The following is a 27612-nucleotide window of genomic DNA, read 5'->3' as shown; positions in this document are numbered from 1 at the left end:
ATATAAGAAATAAGTAAACAAGTAACTAGTAACTTTGAGAAGTGTTCCAGGTGAAATAGAATGCAGAGATAAAGCATAAAGGTGGAGCAGGGGGGCTGTTTTTAAATAGAAGAGTCAGGGAGAGGACTTTAATGAGGGGATGATCAAAGATGTATGGATGAGAAGGAACCTATCATTTGATGAATGAAGGGAGGTATGTGGATATGGACATGCATATTGATAGAGATAAGGATATAAACATATCTCAGTTAAAGAAAGAACTCAGGGTGAATAATGACTACCATGAAAACATGTTTTAAAGATCTTACCAAATCTGAGAAGCACTATGACTTTTGTTCAACTAATAGGAGGTCAGAAACTCACCCCTTCATAGGTTCAGGAAAACAGCCTCCTGAAAGTTCCATCCTGGGCCCAAATTGTCTATTTGGAGTGTGTGCTGGCTCTATAAAAGAATTCAGTTTATATTCATCTGGGCACAGTGGACAGGCTGCTGCACATGAACCCCATATTTTTGCCTGTTAGGATGATTTTATTACCTCATTTCTATCCATCTTCAGATAAACCAAGATATCTGTTTCTTACTCCTGCGGTACCCCTGTTAGTATTTTAGTCAACCAGATGGTGACTAGTCTAGTTGCCCAACTAATTGCCTCCTCAAAGTTTGCCTGAACATTCTCCTAGAATATATTTGAGAGGTTACAACTTGGACTAGTAGAAGATACATGTAGCTATGTCTCTTCTGAAACTCTAAAAAACACACTCACCTCTATCTGCCTCTAAGGCTCCAGGGGCCATTTATCTGAGCTTCCACACCTTCAGTTTCCAGTGCTTTTCAAAGTGATACTAAATTCAACCCAATGGAGCAAACTAATCTTCTATGATGTCGTTAATACTCTGTTGGGTTCTATGGACTATAGAAAAATTAATCCCCAAAATATCATTTAATCAGTTAGTGATAGGCATGCTGAAGTGTTGGGGGTGAAAGGCACTGATTTCTACAACTTGTTTTTACAAAACACCACAGAAAACAAGTTGAAATGATGGATGGATAGAGGAATGGATAGAGGTATATATATATATATATATATATATATATAAAAATATAAATAGAGCAAACATAACAAAACATTAATTGTGGGCTATAGGTGGGTATATGACTGTTTACACTGTGAAATTCCTTTAACTTTTCTGTATGTTTACAACTTTTGATAATAAAATATTGGGGAAAAAACAACCGATCACTTTTTATCCGAATCTTATCATTCAGGTAAAAGTCTAAACACTCACACATAAAATAATTACTGTACTGTGAGAGACTGCCTGTGAATGCAATAGGAATTCAGAGAGAAATCAACATGGATTTACATATAAGGAAGGAAGGCCACTTGAGATTTGAAGACTGTGTAGGATTTTAAAGGATGAAGTAGAAGAGGAAGAGCATTTCAAGTGGGAGAAACAGCAAGAGCAAACACCTGGAGAGGGAAACAGGGTAGCAGGTGTTCAGGAAAATAAGGACAACTGAACCTGGTGGGGAATAGTTAGAAATTATTTTGGAAAACCCAGAGAAGCTAGATATGGCATAGAAAAGGGCATGGTCCCTTCCCTTAAGAGGTTGGTAATATTTGGGATCAATAAGAGGAAATACAGTGCACACTATCAGGGGCATGAGCACACTTATAACTTTGACTCAAATGGTACAAAAGCAATTCATGTAACCAAAACATTTGTAGCCCCGTAATATTCTGAAATTTAAAAATATAAGAGAAATTAGAAACCATATTTACAAACAGAATGGTCATACAATCATATAAAAATAAACAAAGTTATTAGATAAACATAGGCACTCAAGAATGCTATAGACCCCCAGGTAGTCATGACTCTGATAATGCAAAATAATTAGATGAAAAATATTTGAAGCCACCTTTATTACCATAATTTTATTATACTAGAGAAGTCAGGTGCCATGTTTGACCTGGGGCTATTTGAATCCTCCCTTTCCCAGAACAAAGGGTTCTACCATGTTAGCCTTTCTTGAGCCAGCTCAGGCCACAGCAGAGCTGACTGTGATAGGGCGCTGTCAGTTCCCTGCATCATATGCCAGCCCCTCGCACCCAAGTGAAGAGCAACGCAGAACAAAATCACAATGGAAACAAGAGAATGTATTGGAAGGTATGGAGTAGTTCAAGAAATAAAATAAATTCGCAGGAACAGGCTAAGAAACCAGTGTGTATCCCTGGGATCCAGGTCATTCTCTTCAGGGATAAATTCCAACAGTTCTCATTACCATTTATAGTTCAAAATCAAGGGAGAATGCATCCGAGGAGACCAGAGCTGCAGAGAAGGGTAGCCACCTCAATGACAGTCCCTACCAAGACTATATTCAGTGGGGACATGTAGTTTCTCTAAGCAAGTAACTTAACCTGAGACACACATGAAAAGGGATTCATAGCAATATTTACCTCATAGGATGGTGCAAGGGCCAACTGAGATAAAAATATTAAAAGGGAACTGACATAATGCTTATTGTGTGATAAACACTGTTCTAAATATTTTGCAAATATTAAGTTACCTAATCCTATTAAAAAATACTCTTTGAGATCTATGTAATTAAATTTTGCAGCTCGAATTTTAAAATTTAACTCAAAATTGACGTGAAATAATTCTTGTTCTATCAGGCATTTTTCTGCCTGAGTTCAGAATGCTCATCAGGTATCTTTTAAAAAGTATCTACTTGAAAATTTGAGCCTGTCTATCCATTTCTCATTTTTGTAAAGATTCTCTCACATTTACCCTTTTCCCTACTACATGTTTTGTGGTTTTTGTTGTTTCTTTGTTGATGATATTCCCACGTGTTTCTCTCTCCTTGCCTACAGACCATGCTTACTAATCACCTCTGGTCCCCTGAGTGGAATGCTTGAATTATTTTCCCTACCCTTCCAAAATATTTTATAATATCATTATCATAATTTTATCTTGTTTTTTTTTTTTTAACCTAATCGCACACATTAAAATAGAGATGGGAATTGAAACAACATCTTTACCTAAGGATAGAGGCACCTAATTTTAATACTTGGTTAATTTCATCTACAGAATAATGAGAAGGAAAAAGAGCCATTAGGTGAAGTATCTTTGGGGCCCCATGTTATCATTAACACCCAGCACAGTATACTGTGAGAATAAAGGAAATTCGCAGGGCCTGGCAAGCTAAGCCTGACCTCTGCTCCACAACCTTCTAAGAGAATAGAAAATGTAAAGAGTCACAAAAAGTATGACCCACTGACAGACTGTACCTCATTCCTGGGCGAGGATCTGGAGGTGGGAAAAATCGAGATAATTTTTCAGGCAAAGAAATATTGTGATGGTAAAAAATACAAACCATCATCAAATGCAAATGTCAGTGTGTGACACAACGCTGAGTTTCTTTTGCCGACTGTTTCTTAGGAAAAAAGGCAGTGCTTACAATTGAGTCATTTCCTTGTTTTTAAAGAAGCTGAAGCAGCTTTTGAAAATACCACTCTCCTACAACGGGACTGTTTCTCCTTCAGCAAAAAGAAAGGAAATAAATACTATCGTGTTTCTGTTTGGGAAAAAGAAGGTGTAATAAAACTTAAGCCCTATTTCAGCTCAGATTCATGCTTCAGAATTAAGTTTAGAGGTAGAGGAGGTCAAGCACAAGCCAGTGTGTGTCCTCCCATGTCACTGCAAGATGCTCATGGAGATGGTCCTTTTCCTTCTCTGGAAATGGATAGACAGATGGACATAGATAGATAGATGATAGATAGATAGATAGATAGATATGGATAGGAGATAGGTGATAGACAATTATTCTCAAAGTTCTAGGATATCAAATTACATTTTAAATACTCTTTCCCTTAGATCCCTTTTGTACTTCAACTCTGAAATCTAGCCCTTCAAATTGTCACTGTTCACTGTTAGGCAGGCAAGAGTCAAGGTCTGATCACCAACTGCAAGGAGCTAACATTCTTAACCATATTAAAAAAAATCTCTAAAATATATTATATACATATATGCCTGTATGTATGAATATTACATATACAATATTTACCTGTTGTTAATAACTTGTTTTACCCAAGCATAAAAACAATTAGTTACTCTGAGGGGAAAGCAGAAATAAAAAAAAATCTGTCAACAATCCTAAAATATTTACATTCACCTTTTTAAAGTTCTTCTGAAAAAGTTTGGCATTGTTATAAAAGTAAAGATTAGGCAGACTTTTCATTATCAGATACTAGGTGGATTACTGTAAGTTGGCTCTTGGCATCTTTTAGTCCATTTTAAAAATAGTTTCAAGTACCTGTGGCCAAAAGATGCTCATGTAGTCATAGAGATGACTCACTTTGTTGCCAGCAGATGCTGGGCTAAAAATAATGGCTATTCTGTGATTGTCCTATGTGTTCACAGAGGGGGGTGGCTGACTTAGGGGTATCCTGTTCCACTGGATTGATTACAATGAGACATCATTTTTCTGGCAAAGATTATCTCAATGTTCTATATATTAAATACAATGTTCTACATACAGCTACTCCCTATGAAACTTAATTCTAAATTTAGTCTTAATCACCGTATTTCACATCTTCCAGGAGTTAGATTTGTCATTTGGTTTATAATATCGCCTATCTGATCTAAACTGTTCACTTCTGCCTTTTATTTTCTTGCTCATCTGGAAGCTAAATCAACAAAACAGCTTGGCACAGTAAATCATATGCTCTCACCATGGAGTTCTATCATATTTTTTAAAGTAAAAAGTCATCCAAAATATTCTATTATCAACAGTAAAAAAGGGAAAAATAAATTTTTGCCCTAAAAGGAACAGAAAGAATGTTAAGCACTCTAAGAGATGCGTGAGGAATGTCGAAGACCAAAGGGCAAATACATTTTTATAACTACATTAAGTAACAAATGGAGCTGCACAGAATTATTCAGCTAAAATTCACGCTGAGTTGAGCAATACCAGGGTACAGCCACTCACCTTACATGAGTGCTTTACCTTATAAGGGCACTTACATTCCACCTGAAGAGTTCCTCAGCTCTCTGCCATTTTGATATTAGCTTTCTCACGTTTTAACCAGAACGTCTGTTTGGAATCATCTTGAGGTAATACTGATGTGGAGAAAGCCAGTAATGAAAGGACTGTAGCATACACATGTGAACAAAAGCAAATAAATCACAATCACTTAACCAATGATCAAAGCTCTCTATTAATTAATGGGAGTATTGTGAAGCATACTTCCCATTCAGTGTAGGAATTATAATAACAGCATAAAAGGAAAACAGAAAAGATGTGTTTTTCAATCAACCATAATAAAAAGCAAATGAATTTTTTGCTGAAAAGACCCTTGAAAGTATTTGGAATCTTATCTTCAGAAGATACGGGAATATACCATATTCATATTCACAAGATTTCATAAATAAAGCTAACTGAGCCTGTGCCTCATTAACATAACTTATGAAACCGCAGCCCAGGTCCAGGAGCTGCAGGGGAAGGTCTTTATAAAAACTTTTTCAAGTCTGTCTAGAATTTAAAATAACAATGAACAAGAAGTATGCTTGGTATTTTTCCCCATTATGTTTCGAGGGGAATACTACTGGTGAGATATTAAAGTAATGTATTTTCATTTCTTCAAGTCCCTTTTAGTCATCCATCTCCCAAGCTGAGGCTTCCTGCCCAGGGAACAAGAGGTAGGTGCCAGCCAGCCAGCTGGAACAAAATGTCTTAGCTTTGGCCTCCAACTGACTTTCTTGAATCTGTAGAAAAACAGTCTTGGAGAATGTAATGAGGATTGGAGTATATCAGTGAAGTGATTGCAATGGTCTTCATCATCTCCGCACCCTCAGGAACCTACCTACACCTTGAGGAAGGGAGGTGGTTCTGTAGAAGCATACAAAGAGGAATGAGGAACTAGAGACTATTGGGCATGTTTGTGGCTGAGCTCAGCATCAGCTCCAACCTGGTGCAGGTGTGATGGCCCTGACGTAATGGTAGGAGGTAGCTGCAGAGGGGAGCGGGAAACAGTAGTCCTGGTTCCTCATGACCTGTGTGTGACATACAAGCAATCTACATGTCCCCATGCTCTTCAAGATGGCACTGAAATAAGACTCAGTCTATTGCTATGATCATTCCAAAGTGACGCATACCTATGCCTGGAGTATCGAGCCCTGTGATGGTGTATTTCATCCATATTGTTACTCAAAGCCTGTACCAATTTCATCCCTACCAGTAATGCCCACTTCTCCACCAGCACTAGATGCTCTCAATCTTTTTAAAATTGATAAGTTATTAGATGGAAATGATATTGTATGATTATTTGTAAAGATTTTTATTCAGTGTCTATGTCATAGGTCTTTATGAGGCCCAGTTACATAAAAACAACAGTTCTTTAGTATTTACTATTTTCTTATCACTGTTCCAAATAGTTTACCTGTATTAACTCATTTAATCATCATAACAATCCTCTGAGAAAAATGTTACTCTCACCCCCATTTTCTGGAAGAGGAAACTGAGCACAGAGTTGCTAAATAACTTGTCCAAGTCACTCAGCTAACTAGGATTCAAGCCCAGGCAGCCTGGCTCCAGATTTAGCACTCTATGTTATCATGGAGGCAATTTTTTTAAGGCAACAATTTAGGTCTCTTTATTTTTCACAAGGTGTAAAATTTACCCACTGACATGCATAGAATCTAAACTAGATGGGTCTGTTTTCTTTTTTTTAATTTTTTAAATTTCAAAATATTAATTAAGGGAGCACAAATGTTTTTATTACATGGAAATCTTGTATAATGCTTAAGTCAGGGCATTTAGTGGGCTCATCAATTATGGAGGCAATTTGAGAAGACAAGTGTATGGCACGAGGAAAGTGGAGTGGGAATTCTTACAGATGGTTGATGCTGAACCAAAGAAAAGTGTTAATTGACTAGAGAAGCCTGTCAGTTGAGAACAGCTTAAAAGCAAATATCAGGAGGAGTCACTAGTAGGTGTCAGAAGAACAAAAGATGTAGAAAGGTCTAAGTCCTGGGAGAAAAAGAGAGAAGCCATTAAGTTGAACTCAAATGATATAAGGACTTTGGTGTCCATTCAGTCACAACCAGTGAAATCTGGAGAGATAAAGAGGGAACTGTGTGCACAAAGTGGACGAGGAGCTTTCTTCCTGGGGCACTCCCTGGGCCCTTGCATGGAAGGTTTGTGGTTGGCAGTCTTCTGAACCCTACAGAGAAAGATGCATCTCATATTTACATGAGCATCTAATAGAGAGTGTCCTGCCTCTACCACGAAAAGTAGCCCCAAATTAAATGCTTTTGGAATATAGTATGCCATCTCTACTCTCATTTATCAGTCACCAGCTAAATGTTTTTCTAAAGTGATACATAAAATACTTAAATATTGTTACTAAAGAAAAAGCAAGGCATTGCACACACATTTATGTAAAGATTCACATGAAACTTTAGTAGTCATGGAATTATTATTTCCTGATCCTGACAAGTAGCCCAAATTAAACCTACAAATGAGCTCCAAATCCAGTCAATTAGTAACCAAGAAAATGACCTACTGTCTTATAAGTATTACTTTTGTAATTATAAGGAAAATTTTGCTCTCACTCATCATTAATATGTTAAATTGTGGGTTCAATGAGCTTTCTAAAGGACAGAAATTTTTCTAACAGTTTTTACCTTTTCTCACTTACACTGGCATTTTAGAAACTAAAAAAAGAGAATCATGAAGAAGAGAGTTGGTGAGTTTCAAATGTATGAAAAGAAAAGGTGGGTAGCACGTGAAGAGAGTGAAAAGAACCTAAAATGCTTTGAACATTAAAAAAAAAAAAAAGAAATGATTAAGTTTACTTTGGATTCCTGCTGAGATACAGACCCATCCATATTTTTTTCTTTCTGCTTTAGATATCAACTTATAACTAGATTTATTAGGATCTCCAATTAACATGTGGACAGCAAAAATTTCAAAGTAAGGAAAATGAAAGAGAGGCAAAGACATTTTTATTCCTTTTCCGTATTTTCTCTCACAGTTTCTCCAATTTCCATCCCACATAGGGAAATTGGTATGTACTGAAGATTGTTATTGCCTCTGAACATATAAGAGCTGTGACACAAAAGGAACTTTGGGGCTTTCTGATTTATTGCTTTATCATTTTTAGTGCCATCTCTGTTCATCCTCAAATCCAGGGCAGGCTACAGGACATATTAAAAGGGCAAGAATTTCTGGATTTTCTTTTTAAAGGGCAAAGCACTTACCATTTTCTACATATAAAGCACTTATCTTTCAGCTCACTGTTTTTAGTGAACAACATGGAAGCCTGCTTTTTAGACCTCTTTAATACAGGAAAATCCATTTTCCTTGTTTTCTACCAACTTTTGAATTTTTATGCACCATGATTCTTATTTTCCTGGAAACTACAGCTATTTTGGTCTACATTCTCCTTTTAAGGAAATTGTGTTTTTTCATATACTATATATGTGTATGTGTGTGTGTGTCTCTCTCTCTCTCTCTCTCTATATATATATATGTAAATGCACGTACAAATCCATGCTAGAACTGACTCCAAACTGGGGGTCCATGTCATCCTTTCTGTCAGCCTCGTCGGAGTCTATCACCCACTTTCTTTTTTTTTTTTTAATTATTTAAGACCTTTTTTAACAGGTGCTTGCAGTTTGTTGACCTTTTTGAAAAAATCATGTTGTAAACTTTTATTACAAATTAAAAATGAAGTTCTTAAAAATCTCAACTTGAGCAGATATGAAACAATTTAAAAACCTTTAAAAGCGCATTGAGAAAAACCAGGCTTTTTTAAAAAACACGTTTGTTATTACTAAAAAAAGACATCTTTAGGTAAAAATAATAAAAACCCCATGCTGCATAGATAATGCAGATAGTTCTAGTTATCTGGCCAACAGAAAAAAGCAAGCACTTAAGGTCTTCAGCTCCAATCTTGTTCATTTCTTATTGCTGGAATTTCATATTCATTTCTTCTTGTTGGATGACTAAACCGGACGATGGTGGACTGTCTGGCTCAGCCTCCGGAGCAGACGAATTCTCAGCCGGTGGATCGGCTGCTTTTGTGTCTTTGCCGTCTTGTGGTTTAGGGTTTTCTGGGCGTCTGCGTCGGTGATTGAAGTTGCAGCAGTACCGAGGTTGAGGCGGCTGCTGACCTCGGGTCTCATCTCCTTGATTCTCTTTATCCTCTTCGTTGCCCTCCTCTCTGGGCTGTCTTTGGCGAGGAGGGCCCCTGCGGAATCGTGGTCTATAACCCCGATACATATTCTGTCTCACTGGTGGTCTACCTTGTTCTCCTGCACCCTGGTTCTCAGCGCCCTCCATCGCTTCTCCCTGCACGGGAGGGTTGGAACACTGTGGTCGCCGCCCACAGGGTCTCCGCGTGTAGTAAGGTGGGAGCCTTCGCTGCGGTAGGGCCCTGCTGCTCGGCCTGGCCTTGGCGCGCTCTCCGGTCCCTCATTCCTTTCCCCACTCTCACTATGCTGGTAGCTCTGCTGGTAATGGCCTGTAGGACCCCTGCGGCGTGGAGAGTAGCCTGGACGGCCTCGCATCCGCGGCCCCTGCAGCGGGGACAAGAAGGTCATTGCAAGGAAGGTTTTGGGGACAGTAAAATGGTTCAATGTAAGAAAGGGATATGGTTTCATCAACAGGAATGACACCAAAGAAGATGTATTTGTACACCAGACTGCCATAAAGAAGAACAACCCCAGGAAGTACCTTTGCAGTGTAGGAGATGGAGAAACCCTGGAGTTTGATGTTGTTGGAGTAGAAAAGGGTGCGGAGGCAGCAAATGTTACAGGCCCTGGTAGAGTTCCAGTGCAAGGCAGTAAATATGCAGCAGACCGTAACCATTATAGACGCTATCACCCACTTTCTAAAGAGGCAATTCCCAGCCACTACCTCCACCACGAGGGACCGGAAAGCTTAAAGGCATAGGTCATCTAGAATTACAACTATGGTACCCATACACTTAGCAAATAACCATGGTTGAACTTTGAATGTAGCCAAATACCTGCTCTTGAGTCTATTCCAAATTTTTTCTCTTTTCCTTCCCGTGAACCAAACTCTGGTTCCAGATTTTGATATGAATACCTCTATTTAAATCTCGATTATGTTTGTGTATTTATTTCCTCCTTACCCTAGTGCCCTTAACAATTCTTTGTCACAGGCGATTGTAAAGCTCAGTTCCATCTTTTCATGAGCCCTAGGAAAGGAATTGACAAACATTTCCTCTTCAAGGGCCACAGAATAAATATTTCAGGCTTTACAGTCCATACTCTCTATGTTGTAACTACTCCACTTGGCCACTGTAGCTCTAGAGCAGCCATAGACAATGTATAAACAAGTAGATATTTAAAAATTAAAATTTTAAGTGTGCCGATTTCGCTCTCCACCTTTAGTTTACAAATCCCTGCTCTAGGATATAAACTAATACTTCTTATCTTAGCTGTGCACCACATTAACATTTCCAAAACCAATTTAAAATGTCAGAAAATAAAACTGAATTATCATTTGAAAATCAGTAGACATATGCGCCAAATGTTACAAATTTTAAAATTCTACCTAAATCTTTATGTAAGACAGTTATCAAAAGCCCATTAACTTTCAAAAGATAGACTGTTTGCAGAAGCATTGGGTCATCGAATACACACTCACAATTAAATGGAAGTGCCTTCTAATTACAATTCCATTTTACATTTAAGTAATTTTTGTCCTTTCACCACCACCGCCCTATAGCATTACAAGTAATTCTAAGTAGTCTTTCATATATTGCCATGTTAAAACAAGCACAAAGGATAGAAACATAGCAAATTTAGTGCAAATGCCCAGAATTTTTCCTGGACTGAAATATTATTAAGTTTGAATTCCCAATTTGCACACTATGGTAAATGCAGAGATAAAACAGTTATTTAAAAAGAATACCTACCCCCAAAACTTTAGTTTACCAAAAACATTTTTTCAGTTCTAATTTGGAACATCTGATAAGAAATTGCTAATTAAGAAAATTTAACTTTGCAAGTTCTATCTTACCATATGGACATATTGCCATTCAAGGGTTTCTTCTTCTCAACTATTTTAGTCCCAGTGCTATGAGGTTATCTTTCTAAGAACAAATTTAAGTTTGAAACATGGAAATTTGGGATTTAGAAATGGACTCTATTTGATTAGTATTAAGGTGTAATTCTGCACATCAAAATTATTAAAGTTGTAAATAATTTGAAAATAAATATGTGCAATTTTATTTGTCAATTAAAAGGAAAAGCGTGAGCAAGAGAACAAATTCTTAAAATTGTGGATAATCCCAAAATAATAAATATGAAGTTTTCTAACTTTTTACTTTGACACCTAAATTCCTGCCCCTCAAGCCACAACTACACACTCGTTTCACAAATAAATTTTATGAAAATATTTTTTACCATTAAACCCATGACAATCTTATATCCCCATTCAAATAAACTTTAAGACCTCAAATCTTTTGTTTTTATTCCAGTTAGTGGCCAGTATATTTGCAAAATTCCAGAAACTCAAAAACAAAATTTCTTGCCAGGGAATCTACTTAAAAGCAGAATTACTCATAGATAAAACCTTTAACTTGGAAAGAACTTCCTCTCTAATTTCTCTTTCTAAGATGTTTATTGAAGTGAATTATTCCCAAATTTATTTCTACTGTCCCATTTCTAATATTTTTAACATGCATTCTCCTTTTTTGCAACAAAAACTTTACTCTCTTTTAAGAAGTTAACTTAGATTAATTCCTGTTCAAAAGAGTCTAGTTTTCTTCTTTAGTAACTATTACAATAATAAAGTAAATAATATTTAATACTTACAGAATTCAATGTATCAGATAAATGAATTAATGATCTGTTAAAAAGTATATTTTGTGTAGACTAAAGTATCTGATTTGATTTCTTCATTTATCAATCAGGTATTTGAAAATTAGGTAGAATAAAGTAAATAAGCCACTAAAAATGTTCTACTTTTTGAAGACAGCTCCATGAACAAGGAATAGTTTCATATCACTAAATGAAATAGGGCAAAAAAAAAAAAAAAAAACCTGCCCCTGGTTTTTTATACAGATAACATTTATTGAGTTAATTTTATAAAACATATCTGTACATCCTAATGCTTGCACAATGAAATACTGAGTCATTGAAAGTCGATTAGGAATGTGAATATTAAAGATGACACAAAATCTCTAAAATGTGACTTTTATTTTCATTTATTGATTGATTTTCTAAAACTGACAGATAAAATTGTATGTATTTATCATGTACAATATCTTTTGAAGTATATATATATTACGGAATGATGAAATCTAGCCAATTAACATATGCATTACCTCACACAGTTATCATTTTTGTGGTAAAAATGCTTAAGTGTTTTCCACTCTCTTAGCATTTTTCAAAAAAATGACGTATCATCAGCTATAGTCATCATGCTGTGCAATAGATCTCTTGAACTTATGTGTCCTAATTGTAATTTTTTATCTTTTGACCAACATATCCCCAACTCATACAACCACCTCTACCCCAGCTCTCCCAGCCTCTGGTAACTACCATTCTACCCTATTTCTATGAGAGAAATTCACCCTGATTGATCTTGCGTGGGGAAATTTTAAACCATCACTAATCAGAAAAACTCAATTTTAGTTCAGTTTGATTGTTTATTCAATTTTGTTGAGATAAATTAACACTTTACCCAGTGCTGGGATTGTAATTTAAGTATCTATATGATTAATGTTTCCACACAGTTTTAGAAAATGAAATGCCACATTTCAACTCATCTTAACTAATGAAATATAATTCAATAAATTAAACCCTGCTATGTTTTGAAGAAGGCATACAATTCACAGTGACTATTTGTACCCTATTAATGATTTTAGGACAAGGTGAAAAATCAAAAATAATGACAGATGGAAATTTCTAACAAATCCATAGCAACCTACAATCTCATCTGCATGTGTGTGTTTGTTCATTGTTTCAGAGTTTACTAATGATTCATATGCATTGAATATGATCTTGTTAAGATGTTGCCAAAGGGAGTACTTTATTCAAAACCTCATTCCTTCATTAAGAAATCTATCATACTTCTCATAATCTGAGCCTATCTTTTTTCCATGAATGTTTCACATTTTACATTTTTTAAAGTGACTAAAGCAATCTATCTTGTTTGGAAATAGCAATTCCACAAAAGAATGAATTGCACATTTTGTGATACAAACCCAAATACATTACATTTGTCTGATTTTCTTTTAATATTCATGAAATTTTTTGCACTATTTGTTTTCTAGATTGTATTTAATTCAGTTCCCACTTTTCTACTAAATGTGGTTGAATAAAAAGCCCAAATTGCTATTTTGTGAAGTGTACTGAAGTGTTAATGTGTAATGTGGTTAAAAATGACTAATGAAAAAGTTAATAAGACCTTTTTCCACAGTCTACTTCCCAATATGTTCCATAACATGCTTGCATTATCACTGGTCTTTTTAGATTTGGGTATAATATAAAAATATTTGCCACTGTCATCATTTTAAAATCCAATAAGGTAGAATACAGCACAGGAAAGTAGTATTAAACCATATTTAAAAATTCCAATTATTTGGCTGCCCATTATATGATCCAGCTATGTATTCCATAGCCATCTGAGGCTCTGCATTTCCAAAGCATCTCATATCTTTATCATATCTAATACCCCATATCTCTTCCTTTAATATTCATCATAGTTATTGAAAATCGTTGAATGCATTTTCTTTGGAGTTAGATGGTCCTAGGTTCAAATCCCAGCTATGTCCCTATCCTCTGTGTGGTCTTGGGCAAGTTACTTAACCCAAGTGTCTTCAACTGTAGAAGGTGAATAATAATTGTTACATCATACTTTAAAAGAGATCATGCAGATAAAGTGTTTATCAGCATCCTAAATCAGTTATCTAGAAGTCTTTCTTAGTTTCCTTCTTTATCAAACACTTTACAGCCAACTTAAGCTCAAGTTTTGTTATCCCTCAAATGTCTAAATAAACTGTTCCTTCCTCTTTATCCCCACTGTGACAGCCTTAGTGTATGCCCTTACTGTTCACCGGCATGATGTCTGTACCCTCCTCAATGGTCTCCCTGCCTAAACTCTAACCCTCTCTAATCCTCATTCTCCACCCAAATTCCCTCACATTTAATGGTTCCATCATCTTCACATGCTTTTGCATGTGCTGTTTCCTAGTCTGGAATAGGAGAAAAGCAACAAATGCCTCTGCAGATAGATCTAAGATGTCACTTTACATTACTGTACTGTACAAGAGAACTTGCTATGTAAAATCTCTTAAAAGATTACTTATTTGGTTATTACAGAAAGAACAAGTATAAATCAGATTTCTAGTTCAAAATCTTTTCAGACATACAGTACCGCTCTTATTGCTAATACAAACTAATGCCTTCAACAAGATCAGAGGTAGAGCCTTCCAAACCAAAACTTCAGAGGTAAGCCCAGAATCCAATTTTAATAGGAGAGGCTACAGGGAACTTTTGAGAATTTATAACCAGATTTCCTAATAATCACGTTCTTATATAAGGTTAAATGTAACAGAATTTAAAAAGGTGAAAATTACAAATTTTTTAAAGCAGTGCAGTGAACAAATTTTATAAAGAAAAAAGTATTTAGGATGTCATGAAAATGGTATTAATATACAGTAAGAAAAAATAAGAAGCATCAATTTGAAGATTATCCTCTTAGTGGTATTACTTTGAATAATGTGTCAAATTTCCCCTGCACATTTTCAGTGATCCAGTTACATCTTACATGATTCTTTACCCTGATTTCATAGAAGAAGTATTACTGCTTCTCTTTGGCAGGTGAAAATAAACATATTCTAGGCACCAAAGAACCAACAACAGAGTACTTGCAATGCCGGATTCTGGTTTTTCTCACTCGGTGGCCTTGACATATTTGATATGTCAACTCCATATCTATCTCTGCCCTTCCTAGTTCCCTTCTCCTCCCTGTAAGTCACAGATTTTTAAGGCTATAACTACACTTTACCCTCATGGCTAGAGACCTCCATCAAATTCATTATTATGGATTTTCTCCATGGTAGTACAGTTTGCAGGAATTCAAGTGTTGTTTAAATTATTCTAATACTGTCATGTAGTTCTATCGCACTGGATGAGTAAACACAAATTAACCACAATCCTGGATGAAGGAAGATTAAATACACTTAATCTCTTTACTGTCTCTATAATCAAGAGAAAACAGTCATTCATAAACTGGGCACTATGGACACTTTGGACCAGATAATTCCTCATCGTGGGGGCCCGTCCTGTGCACTGAAGGGTGTTTAGCAGCATCCCTGGCCACTACATGCCAGATATCAGTAGCCTCCAAACCCTTTCCCCACCCTTCAGTTGTGACAATCTTTAGACACTGATGTCTAGCTATTCCCTGTTTCTGAACGTAATTCCATTTTTAATTTCAAGTAGAAAGCAGATGCCTTATTCTTTAAAATGCTCATTACTGCATGTTGCTTTGGTAAGTAGGATACTAATAATAGAAATGTGCAATTTCATCTTGTTGCAGCTTAAACTTATTTTTCCTTCAGTGGGAAGAGAATGCCATGTGTTTGTTCCTTGTTGCTATTCATTGTATGTTTAAGATTGTCTGTTATTCTTCTTAATCCCCTAGTTGTATTATTTTCTGGCTTGATAAGTCTGATTCCTTTGACCTCTACAACTTTAAGACAGCATAGCATAGTACAGAGATTCTCAAACTTTTCTGCATATTGGTAACTTCAAAAAGTACTGGCATCTATGTCCCACCCCTGGAGATTGGGAGTTAATTAGTCTGGGGTGTGACCTGAGTGTTGCAATTTTTTAAGCCTACCCACCCACCCCAGAAGATTTCAATGTGGAGACAAGTTTAGAGACTGCTGGCATAGAGTTAAGCACGCAGACACAGGGCCAGGTTGGTCAGGGCCAAATCTGGGTTCTGCTCCTGAGAGCATGTGCAAGTCACTTGCACTCCTGTGCTTTAGTTCTCTTATTTGTAAAATGGATACTGTAGGATAACACTGCCTACTTCTGGAGGTTACGAGCTAATATCTGTAATACATACAAAAGCAATTGGTCCCTTGCATTTAGTAAGTCTTATTCAAGCTAGCAGTAGTAGTGTTAATAATATCATCACTTTTTATCACCCTCAATCATTTTCTCTTCAACTTTTGTTTTGTTTATTTCATTTTAACTTAACATTTAATGGACTCTGGATTTGGCTTACCATTTAATTTAAGTGCACTCCTATATAGAGCATTAGCTAACACAGGCGTGACCAATGACAATATATTAGGAATCTAGAGCCATTTTTACTTCCACTCACTTTGTTGAATTTATGCTGATTAAATCAGTGTCCCTGACAAATTAGACTACAGCGTGAAAATGTTCTAGATACTGCTGCTTGCTGATTTTTTTTTCAGCTAATCCACAGCTGAATATTTGTTAAGGCCAAATTCTGTAATTATATGGATATCTTACCAGTTTTGAGTCCACTCACAATTCAGTATATACATATTCTAATCTCACTTGTGTCCAAATAACATTGTAACTATTAAATTTACATATATAAAACATTATCAATATAACTAATTTGGGGGAGGACTCTAGAAAACTGAATAATTTCTAATTTTTCTAGTGACTAAGTTTATTTTCTTGTTAACCATCCCTAACCTAAATATAATTAAATTAATGGATTAAATATTTTCAATGCAAATTTAAAACAGACAAGAAATTTTGACAATTAATGAAGGTGTTTATGTCTACATATATAATTTGTTTAAAAAATCTGCAGCAGAATTCTTGACCTACTTTAGACAGTCATTAACCTTATTATAGTTATCATTGTTTGCTTAAAATTTATTTATTAATGCTCTTTCTCAAATGCAGAGATAAAATTATCCCTTGAACAATTTACCTAAAATCTGTCAGAATCCTTGATACTTTTCACTTTCATCTTAATCCTCTTGAGAAAGTAAAATAACATGTCTTTCTAGAATTCAGCAGGAAATCACATTTAATAGCTATGTGCCTATTAGGGTGAAAGGATCCTGTCTTCTCTGAAGGAAGCAGACTTGTGATGAGTCAGTGAAAATATATTTGAGGAATGTTTTGACTCACTGTGTGAGAAGTAGAGACAACAATAAGACAAACAAACCAATTAAAAAATGGGTGAAAGACTTGACCAGACATTTCTCCAAAGAAGACATATAGATGGCTGTGACATAATAAAATATAAATTTGCTCTCTGTCCCCAATTCCTGGCACAGAGTTTCTAAATTCTTGTAACCCCCTGAGTGACAGGGGTGATAGGAGCAGCTTTTGTTAGAATATTTGGTCTGACCCTCTGCTTCCTGACATAAGAGCTTCTAAGACTCCTAGAATCTCCTCCACACAGGACAGAGGGCTAAAGATTAGCCCTCTGTAAGTTAATCACCAGTGGCCATTGATTTAATCCATCATGCTTATGCAATGGGACCTCCATAGAAACCCAAAACAGCAGAGTTCAGAGAGCTTTTGGGTTGGTGAACAAATGGAGGTCCTGGGAGGGTGGCATGACTAGAGAGGGTATGGCAGCTCTGCACCCCTCACCGTACCTGGTCCTGTACATCTCTTCCACTTGGCTGTACCTGAGTAATGAACCAGCAAAAGTAAATAAAGTGTTTTCCTGTGTTCTTTGAGTCATAATAGAAAATGATTAAAACCAAGGAAGGAGAATGTGGGAACCCCCAGTTTGTAGCCAAGTCAGACAGAAGTATAGGTAAACTGGAGACCCACTACCGTACTTAGGATTGACATCTGAAGTGAGGAGCAGTCTTTTAGGACAGAGCCCTTAAACTGTGGGCTCTGTGCTAACTACAAGTAGTGTCAGAATTGAGTTAAATTGTAGGACACCCGGTTGTTGTCCACAGAGAACTGGAGAATTCCTTGATGTAGAAAACCCACACATTTGGTGGCAGAAGTGTTGTAAATATAGAAAAATAGTTTTTCCCTTTAATGGCCAATAAGCACTTAAAAGAAATGCTCAAAATCATTTGTCATTAGGGAAATGCAGTTAAAAACCATATGAGATACCACTTAACGCCTACTAAAATGGCCAACATTTTTATTAAAAAAATTAAAAATGGTGAATCTGTGGAGAAATTGGAACCCTCATACATTGCTGATAAGAATGTAACATGGTACAGACACTGTAGAAAACAGTTCGATAGTTGCTAAAAAAGTTAAACACAGAATTGTTTTATGACCCAGCAATGCCACTCCTATATGTACACTTGAAAGAATCAAAAGTAGGGACTTAAACAGATATTTGTATGACAATGTTCATAGCATGATTGTTCACAACAGCCCAAAACTGAACAAGTGTCCATCAATAGATGATTGGATAAACAAAATACAATATATATATATATATATAATATATACAGTAGTATGTTATTCAGACATAACAAGGAAGTTCTGGTACATGCTACAACATGGATAAATCTTGAAAACTTTATGCTAAGTGAAATAATCCAGACACAAAAAGACAAATATTATATGATTCCACTTATATGATATATATGTAATAGACAAATTCATAGAGACAGAAGTTAGATTAGACATTACTGTGGGCTGAGGAAGGGCAGAATGGGGAATTATTTCTTAATGGTTTGTTGAAGTTAAATAAAATATAGAGACAAATCTCTACATTTAAAATGTTTTATTTAGGAAGTAAGAATTTCAATTCAGGGCATACATACAGACCACGTGGTCTTCACTATGTCCGAAGAACAAAGAGAAAGGTTGGAGGTTTTATAAAAAGAAGAAATCTTATGTATTGTTCTTCAAGGAAGTTCACTGGCACTAGTGAAGTTTTGGGGAGCTGGCAAGTACTGATTAGCAAGTGAGGGCAGTGTGTAAAACTATTCTTAGAGTAGCAGCAGGTTGTTTCAGTAGCTACTAGATAAAACTGGTTTCAGGTTATAGCAGGCAATTTCAGCAGCCAGGCTCACAGAGAATTACATTCCCGGAGCAATGTTATGCACTCTGAGTGCTTTTCCCCTCTGGCTTCTCAACTCTGTTTTAGTTGGTTATGATAAGAATGACCCAATTCATACGATCAACTTTCACAGGTTATAGTTTCTTTTTAAAGTAATGAAATGTTTTGAAAATAGACAATGGTGATAATTGTACAATATTATAAAAGTACTTAATGCCACTAAATTGTACACTTAAAAATTGTTAAAATGGCAAATTTACATATACATATATATATATTTCTTACCACAATAAAAATAGGTTAGAAAAAATATCTCCCATGAATAGATTCTCAATACCCAAGGGCTGAGGATATTTTAGACACAAATATTATACGGTATGCCCACCTTTTATTTATTCCCAGGAAATTTTTGATGAAAAGATGTAAAGAATTAGGACAAATTTTAAAAATCACAAACTCATCCAAACTACTTTCATACATTTATTGCCAGTGGGAATGGAAACTGGCACAGAAACTCAATGTCGGTAGCATCCTCATGCCCTGGTGTGACAATCAATCATGTCCCCAGACATTGCCAAATGTTCTACAGAGGGCAAAAACCCCAGTATAGAACCACTGCCTTGGTATAACTCATGTGTGGTGTTGAACCCAGTACCTGCCTTAAGAAAATACTCAATAAAGCATAACTATGATGGGGAAAAGAAAGGAATGGCTTTTGCAAAAACAATGGCAGACCTGTTAAACACTAGAGAAATGGTCTTTAAAAAAAAAAAAAACGATGATTTCAAGGAATTCTAGGTGTTCTGGGTATAAAGAACTTATGATTTTAATATTGTATTATTCTCTCCAAAATTAAGACACTAGCACTATCAGATGATTCGAAGGTAAAGTAACACACATGGAAAAGTTTGCTACATTGACTGTCTATCAACAAAATGTCTGCAATGGGTAAAACCCTTGAATATCAGTGTTTCTTTTTATCATAGATAGCAAACACAATCCCTCCCCCAGAAAGCAATAAAAACATTTAAGTAGAGATGTTTTAGACTCCAAAATATCATCTGGTAGAGAAATAGAAATTGTTGAATAATTTTTGCCATTTCTTTTCTGATTACTACCATGACTATTCACCCCAGGAAGCCTTTACTATCTAGGGAAATGTGAACATAATCTCCTTTGTACTTTATAGAGGTCTGTTAGAATGCTTTTATCATTCTACTTGAATTACAATAAATGCAGATACTAGATTTTAGATGTTTGCAATAGATGTATGTTGATTATATCACTGTTTTCTGTCAAATTAGATTACTCTGTGAAAATGTTAAAGAGGAGATACGCTATTGCATTCTGATCTATTTCATAGCCTCTCCACGGCTGAGATATTTGTTAAACCCAAATCATTTAGATTATCTGTATATCTTAATAAGGTGTCCATTTACAGTTCAATATATACACATTCTAATCTCATTCATCTCTGAATCCAATTTTAACTATTGAATACAGCTAGCATTCAAATTTTGCCTCTTATTTTTAGCATCATTTAATTTAAGAAAGAAAGAAAGAAATCTCTGCTTTGTATTTGTTTCTTGCAGTTGCTGTAAGATATTGCCACAAACTCGGTGGCTTAAAACAACAGAAATTTATCTCACAGTTCTGGAGGCCAGAAGCCTGAAATCAAGGTGTTGTGTAGGCAGACCACACTCCCTCTAAAAGCTCTAAGGGAAAATCCATTCCTGCCTCTTCTAGCTTCCAGTCACTGCTGGCATTCCTTAGTGTTCCTTGGCTTATGGTTGGTTGCATCATTCCAGTCTCTGCCTCTATCTTCACAACACCACCTCCTCTGTGTGTCTCTCATCACTCTCTCTCCCTCTGTCTCTCTCTTATAAGAACATTTGCAATGACATTTAGGACACACACAGATAATCCAGGATGATCTCCTCACCTCAAAGTGCTTAACTTCTAATCATATTTGCAAAGACCCTTTTTCCAAATAAGGTAACATTTACAGATGCTAAGGATTAGAACAAAGAAATATCTTTAAGGGGCCATTTTTCCACCATATGCTACATGTCAGCATATGAAAAACAAAAATGTTACCAAAATCAAATTTCAACTGAGGTACCACACAAAAGATATCTGTTATTCAACTGTGTAACTGCAAAACCTATTCAGTTTTTAAAGTATTAGTTTATTCTTACTCAAAATAATGTGCAAGTCAAAACGTATTCTTAACATAGATATTTAAGGAATTTGGATTTAATGAGAAAGCAAGCAGCAGCACATGAACAAAAAAAAAAAAAACTAAATATATAAAAAGAGATCATTTTCTCTAAATGTGCTATTATGATTCCAACCTGGTTTTTATACTATGTCTAGGTCACAACTATGTCTTCCTTTACTTTCCAAAGGAAACTCCATTTAATTTATGTTTTCAAATGAAATATCCTATGGTGGCATATTTTTAAATTGTAATGTGGTTGGGAGAGACAAGATGACTGATTAGAGACATGGGTTGCAAGATCATCTCAGAAAGAAGAAAAAATCTTGTTAAAAAAAAAAATAGCTCAGGTGTAACTCTGAGGGGAAAGTGTCAGAATCTACCAGATTTCATAGGATGTTGTGGGGCGGAACAAGGAGTGAGATCTTGCTAGAAATCAACCCCCCAGAGACTTTGAGCCTAGTGGAAAGGCTGCTGCCGGCGTCTTGGGGGCTCCAGCCTGTGGAAGTGACATAGCGCCCAGTGATTCACAGCAGAGCCACCCAGCAATCTACAAGTGGAGCGGAATAACGCCACGGGCTCCTGAGCTCCAGCCTCAGTCCTTGCCCCAGGCAAGCACCAGAGCAGCTGGCTCATGCCTCCAAGTCCCTGGGCATGCTGCAGGGAAGGAAGTCAGAGCCGTGCTGGCGCCTCAGGAAAGTTTCCGTTGCAGCTGCCAGCAAGAGTAGGCACGGGGTCTGGCCGCTGCCACTGGAAGAGTTTATCCCAAAGCCACCATCAGAAGGAGACATCAGGAAAGGAAAAAAATGTCGGATTAGAAGCAGCCGGTGAACCCACCGCTCCTAAGGAAAGAAGAGTAAACAGGAAGCAGGTGCGTACCTACCGACAGCTATTCTCAGAAGGAACGTTGTGAAATCACAGAGAAGTGCGGTACTCTCGGTATGGAAAAGAAAAGGTGACAGGGTGATACATTTGTTAATATCAAAGCACCTGCGGGGAAGATTAGCCGGATAGAGCGTTGGGGCACCGTCTTTACCCTGCGGGTGCTGTGGCTGGGTTGTGAGAGGGCTCTCTCCGCTGCCACAGATAGGGGACCTGCCTGGAGTCTGTGCAGAGCCATTGCACTGACGACAGGTGTGGCGGCGATGGGGCAGCAACTAAAGCTATCCTGAGCTCCTGAGTGCATGGTACCAGGCTGGCATGGGACTCAGCTTTGTGGCTGCAGCCTTCACATTGCCTCCACCGGGCTGCGGAGGAAGCGCACCAATGGGAGGCTCCTCTAAGCTGTACCCGGTGTCCAGAGGCCGAGCGCCCCTCCCTAACAGCACAACGCGATCCGAGCACGTGGGCTCCGACCTGGGAGGCTTTGGGCAACTGTTCGGTGGGTCCTGGGGGGTATGGGAAGAACACAGTCCCCGGGCAGCTGGAACCGACCTCCACCAAGGAACTTGGCAACTGGTTCCCAAGCCTGTGGAACAGCCCGCCACCTGCTTGGCCCTGACTCCACCCTCCAGGTCCCAACTGCCTGCTGGCTGCTCAGCCCTGTCCCCGCCCTCCAGGTCGGATCAGTCCTGCTGCCTCGGCCCTGCTCTTGGCTCACAGGCTCTGCTCAGAAGCCCTGCTTCTGGCTGCTCCCTAGTCTCAGCTCTGAGGCTCACACACCAGATCCCAAGGCTCCACCTCTGTGTCTCCAGAATTTCTGCCAGGAGCGAGACACTGCCCCAAGATTCCAGCGCTGCACATGGGCCCCAAGACCCCACCCTGGATCCTCCACCACTGCCACAGGAACTGCTCCAAAGTCCAGTGCCCTGCCAGGGACCCCCAGCCTCAAGCCACCAGTACACTGGGGCCTGGTTTGAACAAATGCCCACAGCCCAGGAACTCATGACCACTGCCTGGATAGCCTCACCCAGCTGCCACTAACACGTCTGTGGGGAGACCCTGGGCAAAGCAATCCCCACACCACCAGCCTCATTGAAGAGGGTCTTGCCCAGCTCCCAACTCAAATATCCTGCAACTGTCTGGTAAACAGCCCAACACCCATCACAAACGGCATCAAGCACAGGCTTTAACAGAGGCAGCCTCAGGTGAACAGATAAAATCAGAACAACTTCATTACAGGCTTCTGGTGCATATACCCCACCCCTGCTGCTTCAACATTGTTGCAGGGGCCTTGGGGGGGGGACACCATTTAAGAAACTTCCTCTTCTAATTAAACAGGAGAGTTCCCCGCAAAGAACAGGTACCCTGCAAACCTATTTATCTCTGACTTGAGAAAAGAGGTTTCAGATGAGAAGAAACCAGAAAAAGAAGGCTGACAACATGAAAAATCAAACAAATTGACACTTCCAAGGGATCACAATGGAGCCACAGTGGAGAATTCGAACTACAAGGAAATTGTCAAAAGGACAGAAATGGAATTCAGAGCATGGATGGCAAATAAGATGAATGGAATTGAAGAGAAAGTTGAAAACCAACAAAAAGAAGCCAAAAAAGAATTTCAGGAAATTAATGATAAAGTCACTAAAGAGCTAGACAACATATGGAAGAATACAATAGAACTCAGAGAAATGAAGGAGTCATTTAGGGAATTTCAAAGCACAGCAGAAAGTATCAGCAACAGATTAAACCAAGGAGAAGAAAGTATCTCAGAGCTTGAAGACAGGCTCTTGAGCTAACACAGATGTTTAAAGAGGCAGAGAAGAGAATAAAAAAGGTGGAACAATTACTCAGAGAGATATGGGACTATGCAAAGCAAACAACATACAAATTATAGGTATCCCTGAGGGAGAAGAAGAAAGAGCTAAAAGTATGGAAAATCTATTCAAGGAAATTATTGAGGAGAACTTCTCCAGTAGCACCAGAGATACAGACATCCAGATACAGGAGGGTCACTGAACTCTGGGAAGATTCATACAAATAGGGCATCTACAAGTCACACAGTAATCAACCTGGCCAAAGTCAAAATGAAGGAGAAAATTCTACAAGCAGATAGACATAAGGAACGACTGATCTACAAAGGAAAACCCATCAGGCTAACAGCAGAGTTCTCAGCAGAAACCCCATAAGCCAAAAGGGAGTGGGATCACATTTTCAATCTTCTTAAACAGAACAACTATCAGCCTAGAATTTTGTATCCTGTAAAACTGAGTTTCACAATTGATGCAGAAATTAAGTCTTGTCCAGACAAGCAAACACTGAGGGAATTTGTAATGACCAGACTTGCCCTGCGGAGACATACTCAGAACTGCATTATACACAAATCAGCACAATAGATACTCACCAGTATAAAATCACTGAAAAAAGCTAAAGCTCACAACACTTATAAACAATAGCACTAGAAGAGAAACAAAGCAATGAGGTACTACACAACAGGAAGAACATAAAAGCATCCCACATACTAATTCTATCTCTTAACATTAACTGTTTGAATGCACCACTCAAAAGACATAGGCTGGCTGCATGGATGAAAAAACATAACATAACTATTTGCTGTCTCCAGAAGATGCATCTAAGCCACAAGGATGCACACAGGCTCAATATGAAAGGATGAAAAAAAAAAAATATTCCACGCAAATGGAAACCAAAAGTGGGCAGGTCTAGCCATGCTCATATCAGATACAATTGACTTTAAATCAACAACACTAAAAAAAGACAAAAATTGTCATTATATAATGGCAAAGGCAGCAAGTCAACAAGAAGACATAACAATGCTACCTATTTATACACCTAACACAGGCAGATTCATAAAGCAAATTCTAATAGATCTAAGCAAAGAGATAAACAGCCATATTGTAATTGCTGGGGCCTTCAACACCCCACTGACAGAACTGGACAGATCATCCAAGCAGATAATAAAGAAAGAAACACTGGACTTAAATGGAACACTAGAACAAATGGGCCTAACAGACATATACAGAACATTTTACCCAAAAACTACTGAATATACATTCTTCTCATCAGCACGTGGAACATTCTCCAAGACTGATCATATCTTAGGCCACAGAACATGTCTCAACAAATTCAAAGAAATAGAAATTGTACCATGTATCTTCTCAGACCATAGTGAAATAAAATTAGAAATCAATTCCAAGAGAAACAGTCAATTCCACACAAGGTCGTGAAAATTAAACAACCTGCTGCTGAATGATTATTGTATCAATAATAACATTAAGATGGAAATTAAAAGATTCCTTGAACTGAACAACAAAGGGGACACAAGCTGTCAAAATCTATGGGGTTCAATGAAAGCATTCCTAAGAGGAAAATTCATAGCCTTAAATGCCCACATGAAAAAGGCAGAAAGATCATAAGTCCAATTACAGGTGTAAAGGAACTAGAAAAGGAAAACTAAACCAAAACCAAAGTCAGCAGAAGAAAAGAAATACCTAAGGTCAGAGCAGAACTAAACAAAACAGAAAACAAACAAACAAACAAAAAAATGCAAAGGATCAACAAAACAAAGAGTTGGTCCTTTGAAAAGCTAAACAAAATTGATAGACCTCTTGCTGGATTAACCAGAAATAGAAGAGAAAGGACTAAAATAAGCTCAATCAGAAATGAAAATTGAGATATTACAACTGACACCACAGAAATACAAAATGTCATCTCAGGACTAAATGGCAATAAACATGGCACCAAAGTTTACACATAAGACATGGTTATAGATCAAACAGTGATAGGAGGATGGCAGCTTGGATCTTTGATTTCCCAGCAAGTTATTTCTCATACAGGATAATTGAGCACTGGACAGAGAATACATAGGTTTCATAGGTGAGTGGAAATGTTTAAATTCCATAGCAGAAAACACACAGAGGTTTAAGTAACTTACCCAAAGTCACATAGACAACTAGTTAAGGTCATAGTTGGACCACATTGACTACTCTCTCCACTTTGTATTGAGTGGATATGCTAAAAAACTAGCCTTCACAGAAAAAGCAGATAGATTTGTCACTGGGTGGTGGGTAGGGCAAGCAGCAGGTAAAGAAAAAGGGTTCCTCTGAGAAAACGGTTCCACTGGAATGTTGGGTCCTATATGACCCAAGTTCAGTGACTTCAGATCAACATACGTACATTTTGTATGCATTATGCATCAGGTACTGTGCTTAGTGCTGAGGTTACCAGGGAGGATCAGCCAGATTCAGCCCCACTCTGAGGAAGAGAGGCCAGAGAGAAAAATAGATACAAAACAAACTATGGAACAATATAACATGACCTTACTTTTACAAGACCTCACCAGATTATGGGCTCAATTGAAATCCCATATTGTAATAATGCAGCTTCCTGGACATCTTTAGCCCTCTCAAATCCCCCACCTCTAGGAAGCAGGGTCCCATGATGGTAAATCACAGATGTTTCCAAATAAATTCACTCCCACAGCTCTCCCAAGCACTATGATTCTCTTCCAAGTACCCTTCCAGAAATCTGCCACCCACGCAGCACCAACACTATAAAGTGTGGTAGCATGCCTCTCCCTCCTTCCTGTTACTTGCTAGGAACAAGGTCCAAAAAGGGTGTTTGTGGAGTCTCAATGGATCTTGCTTTCATGTCTCCTTGCCCTCATTATATACAAGAGTCCAGTCCTAGTGTTAGACATCATGTCAGCCTGGAAAGGTTCAGGAAGAGAGACTGAGGACATGAGAAGTATAACTGATGGAAAGATATGATTAAGGGAGATAGGATGAAGGAAGTCTTTTATCTTAAGAGAACTGAGTTAGTGGTGCAGACAAAGATACCTTCAGAAGTAAAGGAAATTGAAAAGTTTTCTTGTCTCAGTTAAGCCAAAGAATTTGTCATTTGCTGCTAATTAGAAGTAGATCAGCTAATTAGAGGACAATGATGGGAAATTTATAATACCCTCATTAGAAATAAAAAAAAAAACTCTGTAACACAGCAGTTAAGAGCATAGATTCTGGAGCTACAACTTACAGGTTCAAAATTCAGTGCTTTCATTTACAAACTGTGTGACCTTGAACATATTATTTAACCCCTACGTGCTTCAATTTCCTCATCTTTAAATGGATTCATTTTAGCTCACAGGATGAATGCTATTTAATATTTTAATGCACTTGGAATAACGCTCGGTTTATAATAATGCTATATAAATATTTATTAAATAAAGTAAATAATTATTTCATTGTATAGGCATGCCTCAGATATATTGCAGGTTCAATTCCAGATGACCACAATAAAGCAAATATCACAATAAAGCAAGTCACACAAATTTTGCAGTTTTCCACTACCATGTAACAGTTATTTTATACTATACTGTAGTCTAAGTGTGTAATAGAATTAAGTGTGTAATAGAATTATGTTTAAAAAACAATGTACATATCTTAATTTAAAAATAAATTTTTGCTAA

The 27612-nt window shown here is 37.4% G+C and overlaps 1 protein-coding gene and 1 pseudogene across 1 annotated transcript in view; one reads left to right on the top strand and one right to left on the bottom strand.

Annotated features, from left to right (window-relative positions):
• Positions 1–27612, top strand: part of EYS (eyes shut homolog) — a 1462097-nt gene that overhangs the window by 1191867 nt on the left and 242618 nt on the right.
• On the bottom strand, positions 8969–9606 carry LOC138395585 (Y-box-binding protein 1 pseudogene; annotated as a pseudogene).

Source organism: Eulemur rufifrons, chromosome 15 (assembly GCF_041146395.1).
Source record: "Eulemur rufifrons isolate Redbay chromosome 15, OSU_ERuf_1, whole genome shotgun sequence".
NCBI lineage: Eukaryota > Metazoa > Chordata > Mammalia > Primates > Lemuridae > Eulemur > Eulemur rufifrons.
Note: the sequence above shows the minus strand (reverse complement) of the source record. Positions and strands in the feature narration are given on the sequence as shown.